Source organism: Lepidothrix coronata, unplaced genomic scaffold (assembly GCF_001604755.1).
Source record: "Lepidothrix coronata isolate B3197 unplaced genomic scaffold, Lepidothrix_coronata-1.0 Scaffold158, whole genome shotgun sequence".
NCBI lineage: Eukaryota > Metazoa > Chordata > Aves > Passeriformes > Pipridae > Lepidothrix > Lepidothrix coronata.
Window position 1 is genome coordinate 1,292,209 of NW_016690338.1, and position 16,735 is coordinate 1,308,943.

Genomic DNA, 16,735 nt, shown 5'->3' on the forward strand with positions numbered 1-16,735 from the left:
TCCGTATTAAACATCCCCCATATAGGCATTCCTAGCAGTTTGGCAAAACAGATTTTTAACTGCTGTGTAACACTGGGGAGACAATGAGAAGACTTCAACATCACTTAAACTGTTTACTTTCCACCATGAAAAGTGGGGAACTAACCCTCTTCAGTCTCAGTTCCTTTTGTCCTGAAATATCCCCTAAGAATCCTATAAACTTATGAGGGGAAGAAATAGCCTTCCATACTTGACCAAATAGTAAAAAAACAAACAGCTCCTGCTTTATCCATACGGCAAGTCACCACTTGCAAAAACACTGGTGTTTATGGGGTACAGTACAGAGGAAGAAATAAGAGTACAAGTAAGTTGCCCTGAATTTGTACTCCAGTGTTGCCCAGTGGCTGCCTTAAGTGCTTTTGTGATGGTAACATTTTCCTCAGGAACAGGAGCACTGCCCCAAAAAGAGGCAAAGGCCATTTTACTTTGATTTCCATGAAAACCCCCAGCTACTGAGCACCAGCACAGCCTTCACTTCCCAGTCATTCCTTGTTTACTATCCTGTATATTCCTTAGGCACACAGCACATCTCTAAGCCCAGCAAAGACCAGGTCTAGCAGATGTCCAACTTCCATCCTCTCCTAAATCTGGGGCTCTGCAGGTCAAGACAACCCTAAGGGAGGACCACAGAAGAGCATGATGTAGATGAACCAGAAGAACACAAGAAATAAAGTGCAGGGAGGAGAAGGACAGATTGGGAAGATTTGCACAAGCTGTGTGTGCAGCACTGAACATTTTGTCACACGGAGAAGCCAGTTCTCTTCTGCAGAGAGAGACAGCTCAAGCACAAGGCTGCCAACACACACCACCAGGTTCTGTTTTAATCCAGGATTTGTTTCCCTCTCTTTATGCAAGCTGGGGACCCGCAGGCTGAGGGATCACCTGCTGCAAGGTGAATTACTATGAGCTTCCTACAGGTCCTGCTGGGCTTGGTAAAGCACAGTAATGCTCACAGCCAGGGCAGCAGTGCAGCTGGTGACAATGTAATTTCCCCTTCCTGCTTTGCACCACTGATTATTACTCATTAGGACATCTATAATCTTTATATAGAATTCTTTCATGCAGCCTAATTTGCCAAGAAGTAATCCCTCTCCTCCTCCCCTGGTAATACAACAGAGAGCTGTGAAGTGATTTCATTTGCTGTTTATTCCATAGCTCTCCTTCCCAAAAGTTTCCCTCAGATGTTCAGCCTGAAGCCAGATGCATTTGGTCATTAGAAAATGTCTCAGACAAACCTTATGTTTTATCAGGTTCTGTGTGGAAAAGATGAGTAATTCAAGAAGCTTTACATCTTTGATTTTGCTTCACATTTTTTGCCAAAAGAAATGAACCTCTTAAAAAAACCCCCACACCATCACTGAAGCACTGAAGAATTCAAGTCTCCACTCAGAGCAGGGGAAGCTGTATCCATGTAGAATGAGCATTATTTTGGGGGGCAATAAATATGCTGGATGCTGAAAAGGTCACTGCTGAAATAACCATTGCCCTGCACTGGCTATCACTCCCTACAAGTGGGTGAAAAACAGGGAATACAGATTTGTATCCAGCTTTCCCTGTAATCCAACAGGAACACCAAACTGTTATTTTGCTTCTGGATGAGTCCAAGTCCTTTCTGAGCCCTCGAAATTTCTGCAAACACTCACCAAGGAAGAGAAAATGAACGACTGTCTTGCAGCACTTCATGTCACACAAACCTCAAGGCTTTAGCTGTTTAAAACCACCCACCCCAAGCAAAGGACTGAGCTGCATTACAGACTCTGAACAGCTAAAATGGTACTAGTTAAGTCAAAAAGAGAGAGAACTGGTTTTTTTTTAAGAGTAGAACAATTCAGACAGTTGGTATTTGCAAAAAACTCCTTCTACATAACTCTACACTTCTGTGTTTCCAGAGTCTTTCCATACTGCAAGGAATTCTGTGTAATTACTAGCTTGGTACTGAGAAACTTTATTGTGCTGTATTAGCAATTAAGGTTTTCACTTCGTATCCAAGGGCTCTATTACTCTTAATTAAAATTATACCTCGTAAGACTATGCAAATCCAACACTGTGAAGTTGGCTCTAGTAAATCCACAGGTAATCTTTGAGCCTTCACACATGGATGTTGATCCAGAGTTAAAAATAACCTTTCTTAGTACAGATAAAACACACAAGAGTCCGAGATATATTTTTGAAGGCTGAACCGCAGAAGATCAGCAGGGGAGTTTGCAAACCCAGGCCAAAACTCAGCATTTCTCTGAGCATGAAGGAGCCAGGTTTGACTCAAAGGGCACTTCTCACAAAGTTATAGCACTGACTTAATGCCTAAATATCCATTTCCTTGAGCCAAGGCTGGATCAGGCCCAGAAAGCCAAGCTCTGATGCTCACACTTGCACATCATGAAGGTAGAGGGAGAAGGTGCCAGCGTAGGGCTACACCAATTTTTAATGTTCTCCAAGTCCTTTCATGTCACTCACAGATTCCTTTAGAGTCAGAGTTGAGAAGATACAGTCTAGTCCCCAAAACCAAGGGAGCATGATGAGGACATACATGTACCCACAGATTCAGAAGCTCTTTGCTCCCCCAAACAGTTGCAATCAACCTTCCCAGTAGCCATCTCATTACATCACTGTTTTCCTAACTACTAAAGGTCAAACTGTAATTTTTGTAATTTTAGATTTATAGTTTCTCTCAAATGAAAGGCATTCTTAGCTCCAGGAAGAAGCAAAAAGGAGATTTATTTGCCCTACAGATACCAGAGCAAACTCAGTTCAGAAATAAAAAAGATACAGAAAGCATTATTTCCTCAGCCTTTTTTAAAAGGGAGAAAACAGAAAACACAGTGAACAAGAAGTCAAGATTATTAGCAGACAGAAGAAGAAAAAAAAAACAAAATCAAATCGAAGAAACAGAGCAATGAGAGCCTTTGTTCCCAGGAAATCCTTTTCAAGAAGTGAGGAGATTCCAAGCGATGTAGCTGTACTTCCTGTGACCTGGAGTGCTCAGTTTGGGAACACGGGGAAGGTCACAGCCTTGGAACAGCTCAGTACACCCACACTGCACACGCAGAGCACTCGGCTCAGCAGCCATCCCACTGGGACGCAGGGAAAGATAAGGATGCTGTGGGTGCAAGAGCAAGGACTGCAGATTTCAGAGCCGTCCTGCAAATGGCACAGCTCAGGCTCCTCCAGGGCAGCAAGTTCCTCTCAGGACTCTGAGAACTGGGGGTTGTTCAGCCTGGAGAAATGAGGGCTCCAGAGAGACCTTATAGCTCCTTCCAGTACCTGAAGGGGCTACAAAAGAGATGGAGAGGGACTTGTGACAAGGGCATGGAGCAACAGGACAAGGGGGAATGGCTTCACACTGACAGAGAGCGGGTTTAGATTGGATATTAGGGAGAAATTCTTCCCTGGGAGGGTGGGGAGGCCCTGGCACAGGTTGCTCAGAGAAGCTGTGGCTGCCCCATCCCTGGAAGTGTTGAAGGCCAGGTTGGATGGGGCTCTGAGCACCCTGGGCTAGTGGAAGGTGTCCCTGCCCATGGCAGGGGGTTGGAACACCACAATCTTTAGGGTCCCTTCCAATCCAAACCAGTCTGTGGTTCTGTGACTCCTCTGAAGCAGTCTGCAGCAGCAACAGGAGCCAGAAAAGCTCTTTAACAATACACCGTTAATAAAACACCAACTAGATAGACACACACAAAACGACCTTGCTGCCAGCACCAGCCAGGCTGGGTCTTTGTAAGAGAAATATTGCTAAGTGGTAAATTCAGTTCATGATGAACTACACTGAATCATCCTGCTTCTTGCAAGGAAAAGCATTTAGAAATGACACCAGCATCTACCCGCACAATCCTTTTTATAAAGCACACACAGCCCCAGGAACATCTCTTGATAAGGAGAGCCACTTCTGAGGCGAGACGGACTTTGAACAGCATTGCAGCAGGAGGGCAAGCACAGGGAAAGGGAATAGCACAACAGGAATTCTAAACTGCTGCAGGACTTAGATAAACACACTAATTAGCAGAGTTTGTCTACACTGAAAGATTAACTCAAGTACTGTCCCTAACTTGCCCTCCCAGCTACATCTTTAATTCGAGCACAGCACTTTAATTGAATTGGCAGGAGACACAGGCAAATGTTTGATTAAGCATATTCAGGCAATATCTAAACTCTAGTGCAGGCAGGCAACACTCAGGGATCGTGAAGTCCTCCAAGTTTTTCCCACTATTTTCAACACAACTCCTGTGGTCAAACTCAGAAAGCAACAAAACATTTGTATATATAGTTATGTGTATCTATTTGTTTTAAAAGTTTAGTGCTATATATATAAATAAAGCAGAGCTTTCAGGCCCCTTGGCATCCTGTGAGCACAGCTACTGCTATCCAAAGCAGCATCCTTCCTCCAAAGGATGCCCTGGATCACTTAAGCTCAACTCATTCAAGAGTCTGTGAGCTTAACTCAGACCTGAAGGACATCAGCATGAAAAAAATCAGGAGGAGAGAGACTGCTGGTCCCTGTGGAGCAGGAGGAAGAGGCAACATTATGCTTGCCTAGAGCAAGGGGGCATTTCACCCTGAACTGAGATCCCCTGAGCTGGAACACAGCCAGAAATCCCAAATAATAGCTCTTCTGCTCCCAAAACCACTGCTGAATCCATCTGAAAAGCACTCTTAAACTCATTCAAAATACAATAGGGGGATAGAGATTCCTGCCTCTCATCACTCGGAGAAGATATTAAATTGATGTTTTCCCCATTCCTGCTTTGCCTGAGTTTCATTACTCAGTTTCCCAGCTTTCTTCAAAATTGACAAATTTTAAAGTAGAGGTGTTTTATGTATGTTTTTTTACTTCATCCCTGCACATGATGCCAATGGAAATCTTTAAGTATTGCATATGCACAGGCAGGGAAATTTTGCTTTTACCTTGACTGAGCGCTTGCTTTGTTTCTCTGAATTACACAGCTCGTGTCTTCTACAGGAAATCAAATTAACACAAAGTATCTTTTAATAATCATAAGAGCTTCCCAGCAATTCAATTTGCAAAACAACAGCCCACCATTCTGTGTTACAGCAGGCAGTTTATCAAGCTGTTTTGACAGCAAGTCTTGTACAAAGCCCTGTCCAGAAATGTAACACCACCTCCTACTATTGCAGCCGTGCAGTCAATGACAGCAAACAGTTATGAGAGCACAGCCAAGCACACACTCAACCCCGTTCACAGGCTGAGTTGTGAAAATCCAGTTTTAAAATCTGGACGTCTCTGGGCACCAGATAATATAACCTGCAGCCAGGATCAGCTCTGTGATCAGTAAGTTAACACTGAGCTGCTTTATTCTGCTTTCCTAAAACGAAGGCAGTTCTGCACTGCCCAGGGCCCCAGCCCTGTGAAGGAAAAGGGCTTGAAACAACAAAGCAGTTCATAGGCAAGAGCTACAACATGTGTGTGAGGAGTTGCCCCTTCCGAACACATGAAACACAGCCAGGGCCAGTAGCCCAAACCACAGGAAGGGCCTTGCTTTGACATCCCAACCTCTCCACATGCCACTTGCTTGCCAGTGTCTTTTCTGGAAGTGTCGCTCCTGCTCAGGGCACATGGTCTGCCCTTGAACAGCACAAGTGCTCCAGGGAGCCAGACAGAAGTCCTGATAGCAGGAAAGCAGTGAAAACATGGGAAGGCAACTTATCCCAGCCTCAGGGGAATGAGTGGTGGCGTTACAAACAGAGCTCAGTCTGGCTCCATCCACCCAGCAGCAGCTCCAGCAGGAGCACAACTGGCTTTTGTGCAAACGCTGAGACACGGAGCATATTCCAAACAAATATCCCTTAAGGGAAAAAAACACCCAAAAATGCAGCAAGAAAGACCTTTGGGACAACTACTCTTGCTGCTGGGTTCATGAGCTTTGGGCTATTTTTAGTAAGCTGCCTCTGCAGATGCCAAAATAACCTCTCCCCCCTCTGTGCACACACAGCTGGACATGAACCTTCACCATCTGCATCCAGCTCCACAGATGTGCATTGAGGGAAAGCCTCTTCTCTGGAAATCCAAACACAAGCAGTTAATATGATCCAAGTGCCGAGTATACAGCCCATGGAAAGGAGAGACCCAAAAGCACAGAGTTAAAGAAGCTCCTTCCTCACCACCAGGACTATTCCCACCTGGAAGCTGCCCCTCCTCGGACATCTGGAGGTCCAGCTCTGCAGGTCCATTTACATCCACCAGACCAACATGATCTCCATGTGGGCAGGAGAGGCAGCCAGACCATGCAGGCAGTGCTTTCCCTTGGAAAAGAACTGCAGTTTGAGACTCCCAGGCAGCATCCATCCCTCTCCACTCCCAGCCCTAGGAGAAGCAGGTGGCGTTGCAAACCCTCCAGAGCATCACAGGTCAAGCCCAGAGTAAACCGGTCTGTAAAATGACACTGGTCCATATCCTGCCTGCCCTGCTCTGTGACCCCAGTGCACCTCCCAGAGCACACACTTCTGTACCATTTTTGTTCTCACTGGGAGAAATGTGCCCACTCCAAAGACACCAGCCAGCAAAGCCTCTGCGAGCTGACTTACTCCATCCAGGGGAAATCATCTCTGCCTTCAATGGCCCCTTAATGCCATCCCTGATGGGAAGCGCAACATACCCTCACCCCAAAACTGGGAAAAGGGGATGAGGGCAGAGCAACACATTTTGCCACCGCCCTGGGGAATGCCAAGCTTCCCACTGAGAGTCTGGCCCTCAACCAACCTCCAGCATTCCCTGAGCCCCACAAGAGGCTCTGCAGGAAGAACAGGGCTGTCGCCCACCCACTCAAAGGCTGCCCTGTCCAGTTTGTTTTCCCCTGCTTTCCACATCCCTGCCATGTGCTCAGTCACTGTGGAGCATGAGGAAGCTGGAATATTGGAATGGTGTGCAGAATCCCACCACAGAGGTGAGCCAGCTCCAGTTTGGCCCATTAGCAGGATACACAACCTGACCTCTCCCTCCTCCACAGAGAGGAACGTGCAGGCCCAGAACCACAGATTCACCCTGAGCAGACCCATGGTTTTTTTAGCTACTTTACTTCATCTCCAACATGCCTCTGCCTCCCTATACCCACAGTCCTCTCCCTCAAATCTGCCTCATTTCCCGCAAACGCCTACGCAGCGAGCTCAGTGTCCTAGCTTGTCTCAAAACCTCCTCAGCCTCATCCAAGGACAGCCAACTTTTAGGGAAGCATTCACTTCTCATTTTTCACAGTCTCAAAGCTATGCAATATGTTGAGTCTGTGCTGTAACCTCCTGTTTATCACGGAACAACTACCAGTTCAATCTGGACTGATTTCATGTATGGTTTCTATCAGATCCCAGAGAACCTCTGGCTGCCCTCACGCTCCTGTATAAACATCAACCAGATCCAGGCATGAGGCTCTAGATACGGGAGGAAAACCTCTGCCTCAGAGCTTTGCAGCACAAGCCAGACAGAAGGGATTAAAGAAAGGACACCACAAATAACTCCGAATTTCCCTGTGTTCCCATGGGAGCACGGCTACAGTACAGAGGGCAGGGACATGCACTTGGAGGGTGGCAGCACTAACTCCTTAAGCCAGCAGGGCCACCTGCTCTGCAGCAGCTCTGAAGGAGCTCTCACCACCCAACAAACCCAGTCCAGTCCCCTTATATCCCCCCGGGAACTGTTTCCTTGCCCCTCACTTTCACAACGAAGGAGTGCAGCAGCAGAGACCCCACCATCCCTTCCGTGCCAGGATGTCCTCCTCCCTTCACCAGCCTTCTCCCTACAGCTTGCCAAGATAAAAGGGATGTCAGCAAAGGCATCTCCACTTGGGTCTCACTCCCCATCAACTTCTGTCTTCCCAGAAAAACATGGCAAGTCGGACAACGCAAAGCCGAGGCCTCACTAGAAAAAATGATACTTTCATTGCCTCCAGCAGGTATTTTATGCACTGCACTGTTATTCCTCTCTGCTTACAGCAAGTAACATCTCACCCACAAATGGCTCAATGTCTCAGGGCAAAGGGAGGCAACAAACCCAACGAGGCTCAAGCAGAAAGGCAGTGGGGTCCCAATTTCTTCCTTTTAACACAGGAAAACAGATACAGACCCCCCGGGTTGATCCTAAAAGCACACTCTGCAGGAGCTATATGAACACAGCTGGATTTAAGGAACGGAAATGCTGTTTCTCACCACGTGCAACAGTAAAGCCAGGCCTAATACTACAGACATAGGGAAATCATACAGAACGTTCAGTAAGAAGAGGAATTAACTGCAGTATCATAGCCAAATTCTGATTTAGCAGCAGCAGTCCAGCTGGATACACTGTCCTAAACAACTGGGTAGCCAATCCTGAACTATTGCCACATATGCTGTAGCTTCCCTACTCACTTTAATCCCAGAATATGCTGGGTTGGAAGAGACCCACAAAGATCACTGAGTCCAACTCCTGGCCCTGCACAGTACAGCCCCAAGAATCCCACCAAGGTCCTGAGAGCATTCTCCAAACTCCTTGAGCTCTGTCAGCCCTGGGCTGTGACCATTGCCCTGGGGAGCCTGTTCAATGCCAAACCACCCTCTAAGGAAGAACCTTTTCCTGAGATCCAACCTAAACCTTCCCTGACACAGCTCCAGACGTTCCCTCGGGTCCTGCCACTGGTCACCACAGAGCAGAGACCAGTGCCTGCCCCTCCTCTTCCCCTCATGAAGAAGCTGCAGATGCTGTGAAGTCTCCCCTCAGTCTTCCCTTCTCCAGCTGAACACACCAAGTGCCCTCAGCTGCTCCTCATGTGGCTCCTCCAGGCCCTTCATTCACCACCTTTGTGTCCTTCCTGCGGACACTCTCCAAGAGCTTTACTATTGAGGTTCTCAAAACTTCAGTTCCCTCTGACAGAGGTGCTGAGTTACATCAGTGTATCAAGGCAAATCCCTCCAGAAACAGCTTCTTGTTCCAGCTCCTTCTGCACTTCCCACAACCAGCTCAGCCCTGCCCAAACAAGGCAGGCCAAACTCTGCCTCCTGTTATTCCAGTGCCATGGCCCAGAGTGAAGGGAGCAGCACAAGGCATGGACACACCTCGCAGATGTCCTGACAACTGCATCCACCCCAGCACCAGGTTCCACCAGGAGCAAAATGACTTTTTAGCACAACACAGCACAGATGGCAGAGAGCTTCTCTTCACAGAGAGCCACTGTTGCAAGGAACTCAAACACACAGCAACCACCTTTTTTGTTCATGGTATTTTCACTGATGAATGAATAAATTCTCATTTACAGCAAAGGCAAGATTTCCAGTTGGAGGTTATTTACTTTCACCTCAGCCACAGCAGCTCTGACAAGCCAGCTCAAGATACAGATGATGTACAAGCCAAGCAGTAAGTGCTCACATGCTGGGAACTGTTCAAACAGGAATAATTCAATCTTTTTGTAGTTTCACCCTGGCTAATTTGCCACAAGCTGTCTCTTTTCAGATGCTACATGAAACACAAGGAGAAAAACAAGTTGGATTAAGCTGGGCCGCTCGCAACCAGCTCATCCACTGAGAGTTCAGGTCAGTTAGTTTTCTATGTAAAACAAATCCATTTTTTTCAGCTTCACAGGGGTTGAGGAATCAAAATTTATTGCAGTAACCAAACATTGCTCACCGGACAGGCGTGCAGAGATTACTTAACTAATGCAAACGATTTCCAGTCTGCATGCAAGGAATGCATGGGATAATTCCAGGGCACTCTCTTCCACAGGCATTTCTCAAGTACTTTTTAGGTAGCTATGGAGACGTTACAGCCTTTCTCACTCATTTTGCTGTCATAACTAGACGGCTATTGATTTCTTTGCAAAATTCCTTGGAAGAGCGGGGAAGGAAGGGGGAGTTTCAAGCACCACAAGGTACTGGAGAAAATGGAAACAGATTTCAGATGGAGACAATGGCACGGAGGCTCCTTGCAGGAGGCAGACTTGAACTTCAGGTCCTGCTTTAGTGCTTCTGCAAGTAAGGACGTAAATATATCCCACAGAGGTAAATATAACCCCATAGACTTCCAACCAGGTCCAAAAGGAAAAACATTCCCAGCTACCACTGCATAAAAGGAGGCCCTCTCCCGAGGCTGTGCTGTGGTTTGGCTCCAACACAAAGCTCTCTGGAGACATGGTGGGACTTCACTCTTGCAATCATCACGCTGGGGTGCAAGATGTTCCACTCTCCCTTCAAGCAGGTTATCTCATCCCTGACAGGCCTTTCAGGTCACCAGTGCCTCCTCTCCACCCTCCTCAGGCATTATAGCCTTGGTCAAACAATCCTGCACTTCCCCATCCTTCCAAGAGCAGCCCAAGAGCCTGTGTGAGCTGAGCAAGGCTGGTCCTTGGCAGCTGATTATCCCACGATGCCCCAAACGATGCAGAGACCTCACCTCATCGACCCTTTATGATCAAACACTTCTGCATCTGCAGATTTTAAGAGCCTGAAACCTGAGATATCGACCTGGGAAACCCTGTGACACACAGATAAGGACCTGCAAATCGTTACGGATTTAGGTCTCAGTAATGAGAACAACAGATCAGGCTCTGAGCAGGTATTTCCCCTTGGATAAAACAAGAAAGGAAGGCCTGTTCAACCAGAACATTTTTCTTAAATTCACCTTAGACCCAGTCCCAACAATGGAGCCAGAACCCTGCAGAATTATCTCTCTCACTGAGCTGCAGGAAGTTTACTGGCGCCACCCTGACAACAAATCTCAGATCTTCTCGTCTCCACACTGCATTCACAGCCCTAGGACTGCTCACCAAAAGGACACTCTCAAGTTATACTACAAGTGGAGGGAGAGCAAAATGCTGTTGCTGCAGAAGTGTCTGCACCTATGACAGACTGCTACTGCTTCATATAACACCCATCTGTCTGTGCAACCACATCTTCAATACTGCTTCCATTCCTCCAGGGTGAGTGTGGAAACCTCTGAGAGGATATTCCTAGTTAGGACCTTTTAGTTACATGTTTCACATCCAAGGGAAGGTGTAGACCAAGGTAAGCCATTCTAACCTCTTTTTGCACAAGAAGAAAAAAAACAAAATCATGCAATATATAAAAAAAAAATAATCCAACCTTTCTTTCTAAAACTTCCAAACCCAAGTTCTTAAAGCCAATTTCAGCTTAGCCAAGAAACAAAAATATGCATTTCTGAACCCTCCCCGATGTTTTTTTGCAAACATAACAAATTAAAAGTGCTGTCACAAATGAAACCAGCTTCAGTTAAGTGGAAGAGAAAAAAAATGCCGGTGGCTCCAAGATCCAACTGACAAGCCTTTTCAAGTCTGCTCTGAAGCAAAAACAACTTCCCAGAGACTTAAATTAAGAGTAAAGAAATATTTTCCTTTGCTTAATCCTGGTTTGGAAGCAGGATGGGGGATACTACAACAAAGCCAGCACCTGAACCCACCTCCCACTTAATAAAAGTCGATCAGAGATGTTTCCAGTGCAGGAAGGAGAGCAAAAAGGATGAGCACCATGGGAAGCACAGACATCAAACCACCTCCCTACCTGATCCAAGCCTAGCAGAGAACAGACTCTGGCAGTTTCCATATGGCAAGAGGGATTTTTACAACAGTGTAAGGAGACAGAACCCAAGATCACAAGTGCTACAATCACATGAGATAATTATTTTCAGAAACACAGGAGCAGCTCGGGGTGTTTTTACAACAAAGATGGCTTTCTCACCTGCTCTTCAAGACAGATATTAATTATCAGCATTATGCTCTGCAGAACTTTAACTTGATCCTACAGACACCTTCTACTGCCAACCTCACAATGTCCAAAAACATGGAGACCAAGCTCCAAAGGGTCTGTGTGTTCTTTTTCCCATTTAATACTCCCCATGGCCTGGGTTAGTCTATGCAAGACCAGATCATTACCATTGCCCCCTATTTTGACATGTCTGTTACACAGCAAGAAAGAAAAGTTGTTCTCCCAAATCCATCACATTTGGAGCCACCAGAACTGTTTGATTTAAAATGTGCTGATTCATGCCAGTGGTTATCAGGTTTTTCCCATGTGAGACACAATTAGGCAGCTGACTGGCAGCACAGAAATTCTCCACTTCAGAGCTCAGATGCTGCAACAGCCCGCTCAAGTCTCAGCCTTCAGATTTTTCACTAATATACAGGAAAAAGCCTATAAAGAGAGATGCAAATACAAACCAAACTTGATCTGGGAGCCTTCTGCTCGCAGGTGCCATTGGAGAAGGAGATTTTATTCATGCCAGAGTTAGGACATGGTGCCTACTGGAAGAGTGATTATTATCAAAATGTATGCAAATGGCTCCTTAAAGTCACACTTGTTACTTTTATCTTCCCTTCAACACCACAAGCCAGAAGCTGCTGAAGTGGCCCCCGTCCTGCTCTTTGACACAGCCTGCACTGATCAACGATGCAGAGCAAAGGAAAAGGGAGTACCCTTACCTGAACACAAACTAGATGCTGGCTTTTCCAAACACTGGGCAAGAGATGTGATCTCTCAGGAATAGCACTGGAGCCTTTCCTACATGATGCAAAGGTTAATGGCTGCAAACCAGACATCTCCAAAGAGCTATTTCTGCAGCTGTCATTGAACAACCATCCTTTCCCCATTCACAGGTCGCCTGTCAGCATGCAGATTTTCAGCACCAAGAGTCACTTTCCTACCAAGATACAGGGAGGGTTGATACCTAGCCCTACTCAAACTAAAAAAGCAGTGCAAATGCAAAGCCTGACCAAGAAGGAAGTCCAGGCACAGGCCCTCTGCTCAGGAGACACTGCAATTACACCATGTAGGCTCTGGACACCCAACAAATTTACAGCACAGCAGGACAGGGTGAGAATTTGTACTAAATGCTAAATAAACATCTGGGCATAAAGAGCAGCACAACATAGTTCACCTCTCCTGGGCTGGATCCAAGAGCAAAGTCACTAATGGGATCTCACAATTACAAAGGGGGGAAGGGGCTCACTGTTCAGCCTAAGAACAGGAAGGTACTAAGTGGTTTTATTTATGAGGGTATTAAGTGGTTTTAGGTGTTGTTAATGCACAGCTGTGGGCACACACCCCAAATGAGGAGCGAACACAACAAAACCTGCTTGAACTTCTCAATAAACCCATTCCTTTCATCTGTAAGTTTACAGATGTGGTTTGGCCAGACAGAAATAGGTCAGATCATAATTGTACAGTTTTAAAGCAGCGATATCACTTCAGTTTTGCTTTGAAGCCTGAAAATAGCCAAGGCAAGAATGAGAAGAAGCTGTCTCAGGTACACTAACCTAACCTGTGCATCACCATGCACAAGTTGAGGCAGAGGTTACCAGCACCTCCTTAAGAAAGGGCATGCAAATTCAGCAGTGGGAAGGGGGCTTTCCTGACCACCTCTAACACCACAGGAAGTTCCAGGATGCTCTATTACCTCCCTAAATCCTGCCTAATATTTGAACTTTTACTTTCTCTGTAAACCAGTGGACTTCCCAGTCAGAGACATTTAGGGTTTCTTTTGCACTCCTCTTCTGCCATCCCAGAAGCCAGGGATACATTTTTGGAACATCTGTACTGGATTTGGCATCTGGCCACCTCTCCACAGAAAACACACAATGCAAAGCACAACAAAGAAAATTAGTCAGTTATTCAAATGAGTTTACAGCAACACTACTCAGTCCTGAGTAAGCCCAAGGTCTATTTTGATGCAATCACACCACTGTCAAGAAAATGAATAAACCTTGGTTGGTTTTAAACCTCTGCAGGGGAAGGATTTCCACTTCACTGAAAGTGCTCCTTGAAGCGATGAAAGAGAAACATCAGAAAAACCCCACTTGGATGGATCCAAGAGACACAAAACCTCCTGAAGGGCACTGCACCTCATGCACCTCTTCACACGCAGCACTGCCTGTCAGGCCACCCTGACCTGAGCACTGAGCAGCGACCAGAATGTGTCCTGCTCATCACCGGTGAGCAATGGGACCAGACAGGCTGGCAGCACCACCTGGGAACCTCAGTCTCCTGGGAATGGCTGTAATTTCAGGAACGTTAACAATTATCCTCACGTTGTTGCCAGGAGTCACAGGCAAGGCCTCCCCACACACCCCCACAGACATTTACATCAGCACCCCACTCCTTCCTGAGGTGTTTCACACTGCGCAGGCAGCACAACTCCAAACAGGAACAGGACTTGCCTCCAAGTAGGGAAAAAAAGATGATATTGAGCACGGTTCCCTGCCCCCTGTGACATCCCTGGTTTCTAGGCGCTCCACCCTGCGTGGCAGGGACAAGCGGAAACCTTACTAATATTTTTCCAGAGCATGGATCTCCTGCAGACACACATGCACAGGACACATCAGCTTAAATATTCCTCAGCAGAACTCTTAAGCCCAGATCCCACAAATGGATCAAATTCCAGGGTACCTTGCTCAAAGGCAGGAGATGCTGAAGAGGGATCCCGCTCCCAAGGACCCCACTCCACAGCCGGGCAAACAGGTGGAGTTCCCACTGCCTTCGGGGAGGACACAAACATCAACTTCACACTCTTGACACACGAACGCGGATCTTAATTTAGCAACACGCCGCTGACTGGCATTTTCACTTCTAGGAGCTGATCTCTCTGATACAGCTTTTCAAAGAACTGGGCTAAATCCTGTTGCCAAAACTCCCCTGGGACAGGTACTAAGCTAAACTAAGGAGCGCTCTGGCTCCTAATTTTTTACTGATGTAAAGAAGTGAAGAGGCCAAAATCTTTGCTGCCTTTGGAAAAGAGAGTTTAAGCAGATTTCAGCTGTTCTCCTTTCCAGAATGCCTCTCAAACCAAGCTGCCATGCTGCCTCTGGTTTTACTGAAACCTCTACTTATGTCCTTCACAAAAGTAAATCCTCCAGCTACAGCTACTACCTTTAATATAGGCAATAAATCCGGAGTTAACACACTGTAACTTCTTCCTCTCGGGTGCTCGATCGTGTAAGCCCGGAGAATATCCTGACTGTGTGACCCATTTTTGCTGTTTACTTTTTGGAATGCGGCGACACTTGTATTGCTCAATGTGCTGCCACTGCAATACACGCCAGAGCTCACACATGGTGCTGGTGGTAGTATCTGTGCTCGGGCCAGAACAAGGAGCCAGCAGAGTCTCTGAAGGCTCAGGCACAGCCAAGCCCGAGCCCGAAACACTTCCTCAGTGTTTCTGCACTCGCACCAGAGAGCGCACACGTGTTCAACACCAAAACGCTGTTCTACGGCGTTCAACACCAAAAGCTCGCTTTCCCCCCACAGAAACGACTAGATAGGTACAAAGCAACTTTTTAGAGCCACAGCTGCACGTCAGCCAGAGTGTGAGCTACCACAGCTATTCCAGCTTTCCAAAATTTACAGATCTAACAGAAACAGACCTAGGGAAAAGAAAATAATTACAGGATGTAAGAACCCCCAGGCCTTAAATCAAAACACATTTGCTAGTTCTAGATAAAACTCTTTAACCGCAGTTTAACAGCACTGGCGCCTGAAAAGACTAAAGCCTGCCCACCTCTTCCCAAAACTTCCCTAAAAGTTGTGTCACTTCCAGCACATAAATAAGGCACAGAAGGTCGGGAGTGACGAAAACACTTCTCCTTCCCTCCTCCTCACGGAGGCTGAGAACGGAGGGCCGGCTGGCTTTCGGCCCCCGCGGCCGTGCCTGTCCCGCCGGGCTCGGGGCGGCTCCCGGTCCCCGCTCCCGGTGGGACCCGGGCCATGGCGGCTGGAGAGGAGGAGCAGGGGAGGGGCAGGGCACGGCGGGAGCTCATCCCGCCGGGACGCCAAGTTGCCGCTCGGTCCCGGGAACCCCCCGGAGAGCCCCTTACCTGCGCACAGACCCCACAGAACCCTCCGGGGGGGCCGCGCCTCCGCCGGCTCCGGGCAGCGCCCGCCACCGTCCCGCCCGCGCCGCTCCGACACCGCCCCGCCCCGGACTCTCCGGCACCGCCCCGCACTCTCCTGCACCACCCCGGACAGCCCAGGATCGCCCAGGACCGCCCCCGGGGCTTGGGGAGGGGTGAAGGGCTCTCCGCTGGGCTGGAGCAGCCGGCGTGATCGCAAGCGTTCGCGCAGAATCAGGAGAATCGACAAGGTTGGAAAAGACCTCTGAGATCATCGAGTCCAACCTGTGACCCAACACCACCTCGTCTACCAGACCACGGCACTGAGTGCCACGTCCAGTCTCTTCTTGAGCAGCTTCAGGGACGGCGACTCCACCATCTCCCTGGGCAGCCCATTCCAGCGCCCATTCCAAAGCCATTCTCATGGCCTGTGTGATCACAAGCATTCTCACAAGTGTTACTGTCTCATTTCATACAGTTTAGGGACTCACAGTCCATAGATAGCCTGCCCCAAAAACCAGCCTTGGCTGTGCCATGGCAGAAAGGTCTCCAGAGGCCCGAGGTGCTGCTCCTCCAGGAGCAGAGTCACAGGACTAGTGGGCCTTGGAGCTCGGCTTGGTGGCCAGGTCCAGCCAACTAACTCCTAAGTTTGTTTTGAGTTGACCCAAAACTTTTCATTTCAGAGCTCTTCCCCCCCATCCCCTCTCCAAAAGCTGTGTTAGAGAAAACTCTTAAGGCTTTACATGTGGGGGGGGAAATGATTTGCTTGTGCTCTTTTTCTGACCATGACTTCTAAAGAAGAGGAAGTTTCCCTCAGAATGGTGACATGTTGGAAATAAACATTTGGAATTCACAACAAAAACAGGAAGGCACCATTTGCTTTTTAAGCATTT

General features: G+C 47.6%; 1 protein-coding gene across 17 annotated transcripts in view; it reads right to left on the reverse strand.

Moving 5' to 3' along the window:
• Positions 1 to 15,920, reverse strand: part of PPFIBP1 (PPFIA binding protein 1) — a 93,861-nt gene extending 77,941 nt beyond the window's left edge. For all 17 annotated transcript variants that reach the window (XM_017829110.1, XM_017829106.1, XM_017829109.1 and 14 more), the window contains exon 1: positions 15,828 to 15,920. The gene's annotated coding sequence lies outside the window, so the exon portion shown is untranslated. The remainder of the gene's footprint in view (positions 1 to 15,827) is intronic.
• Positions 15,921 to 16,735: the final 815 nt, after the last annotated feature.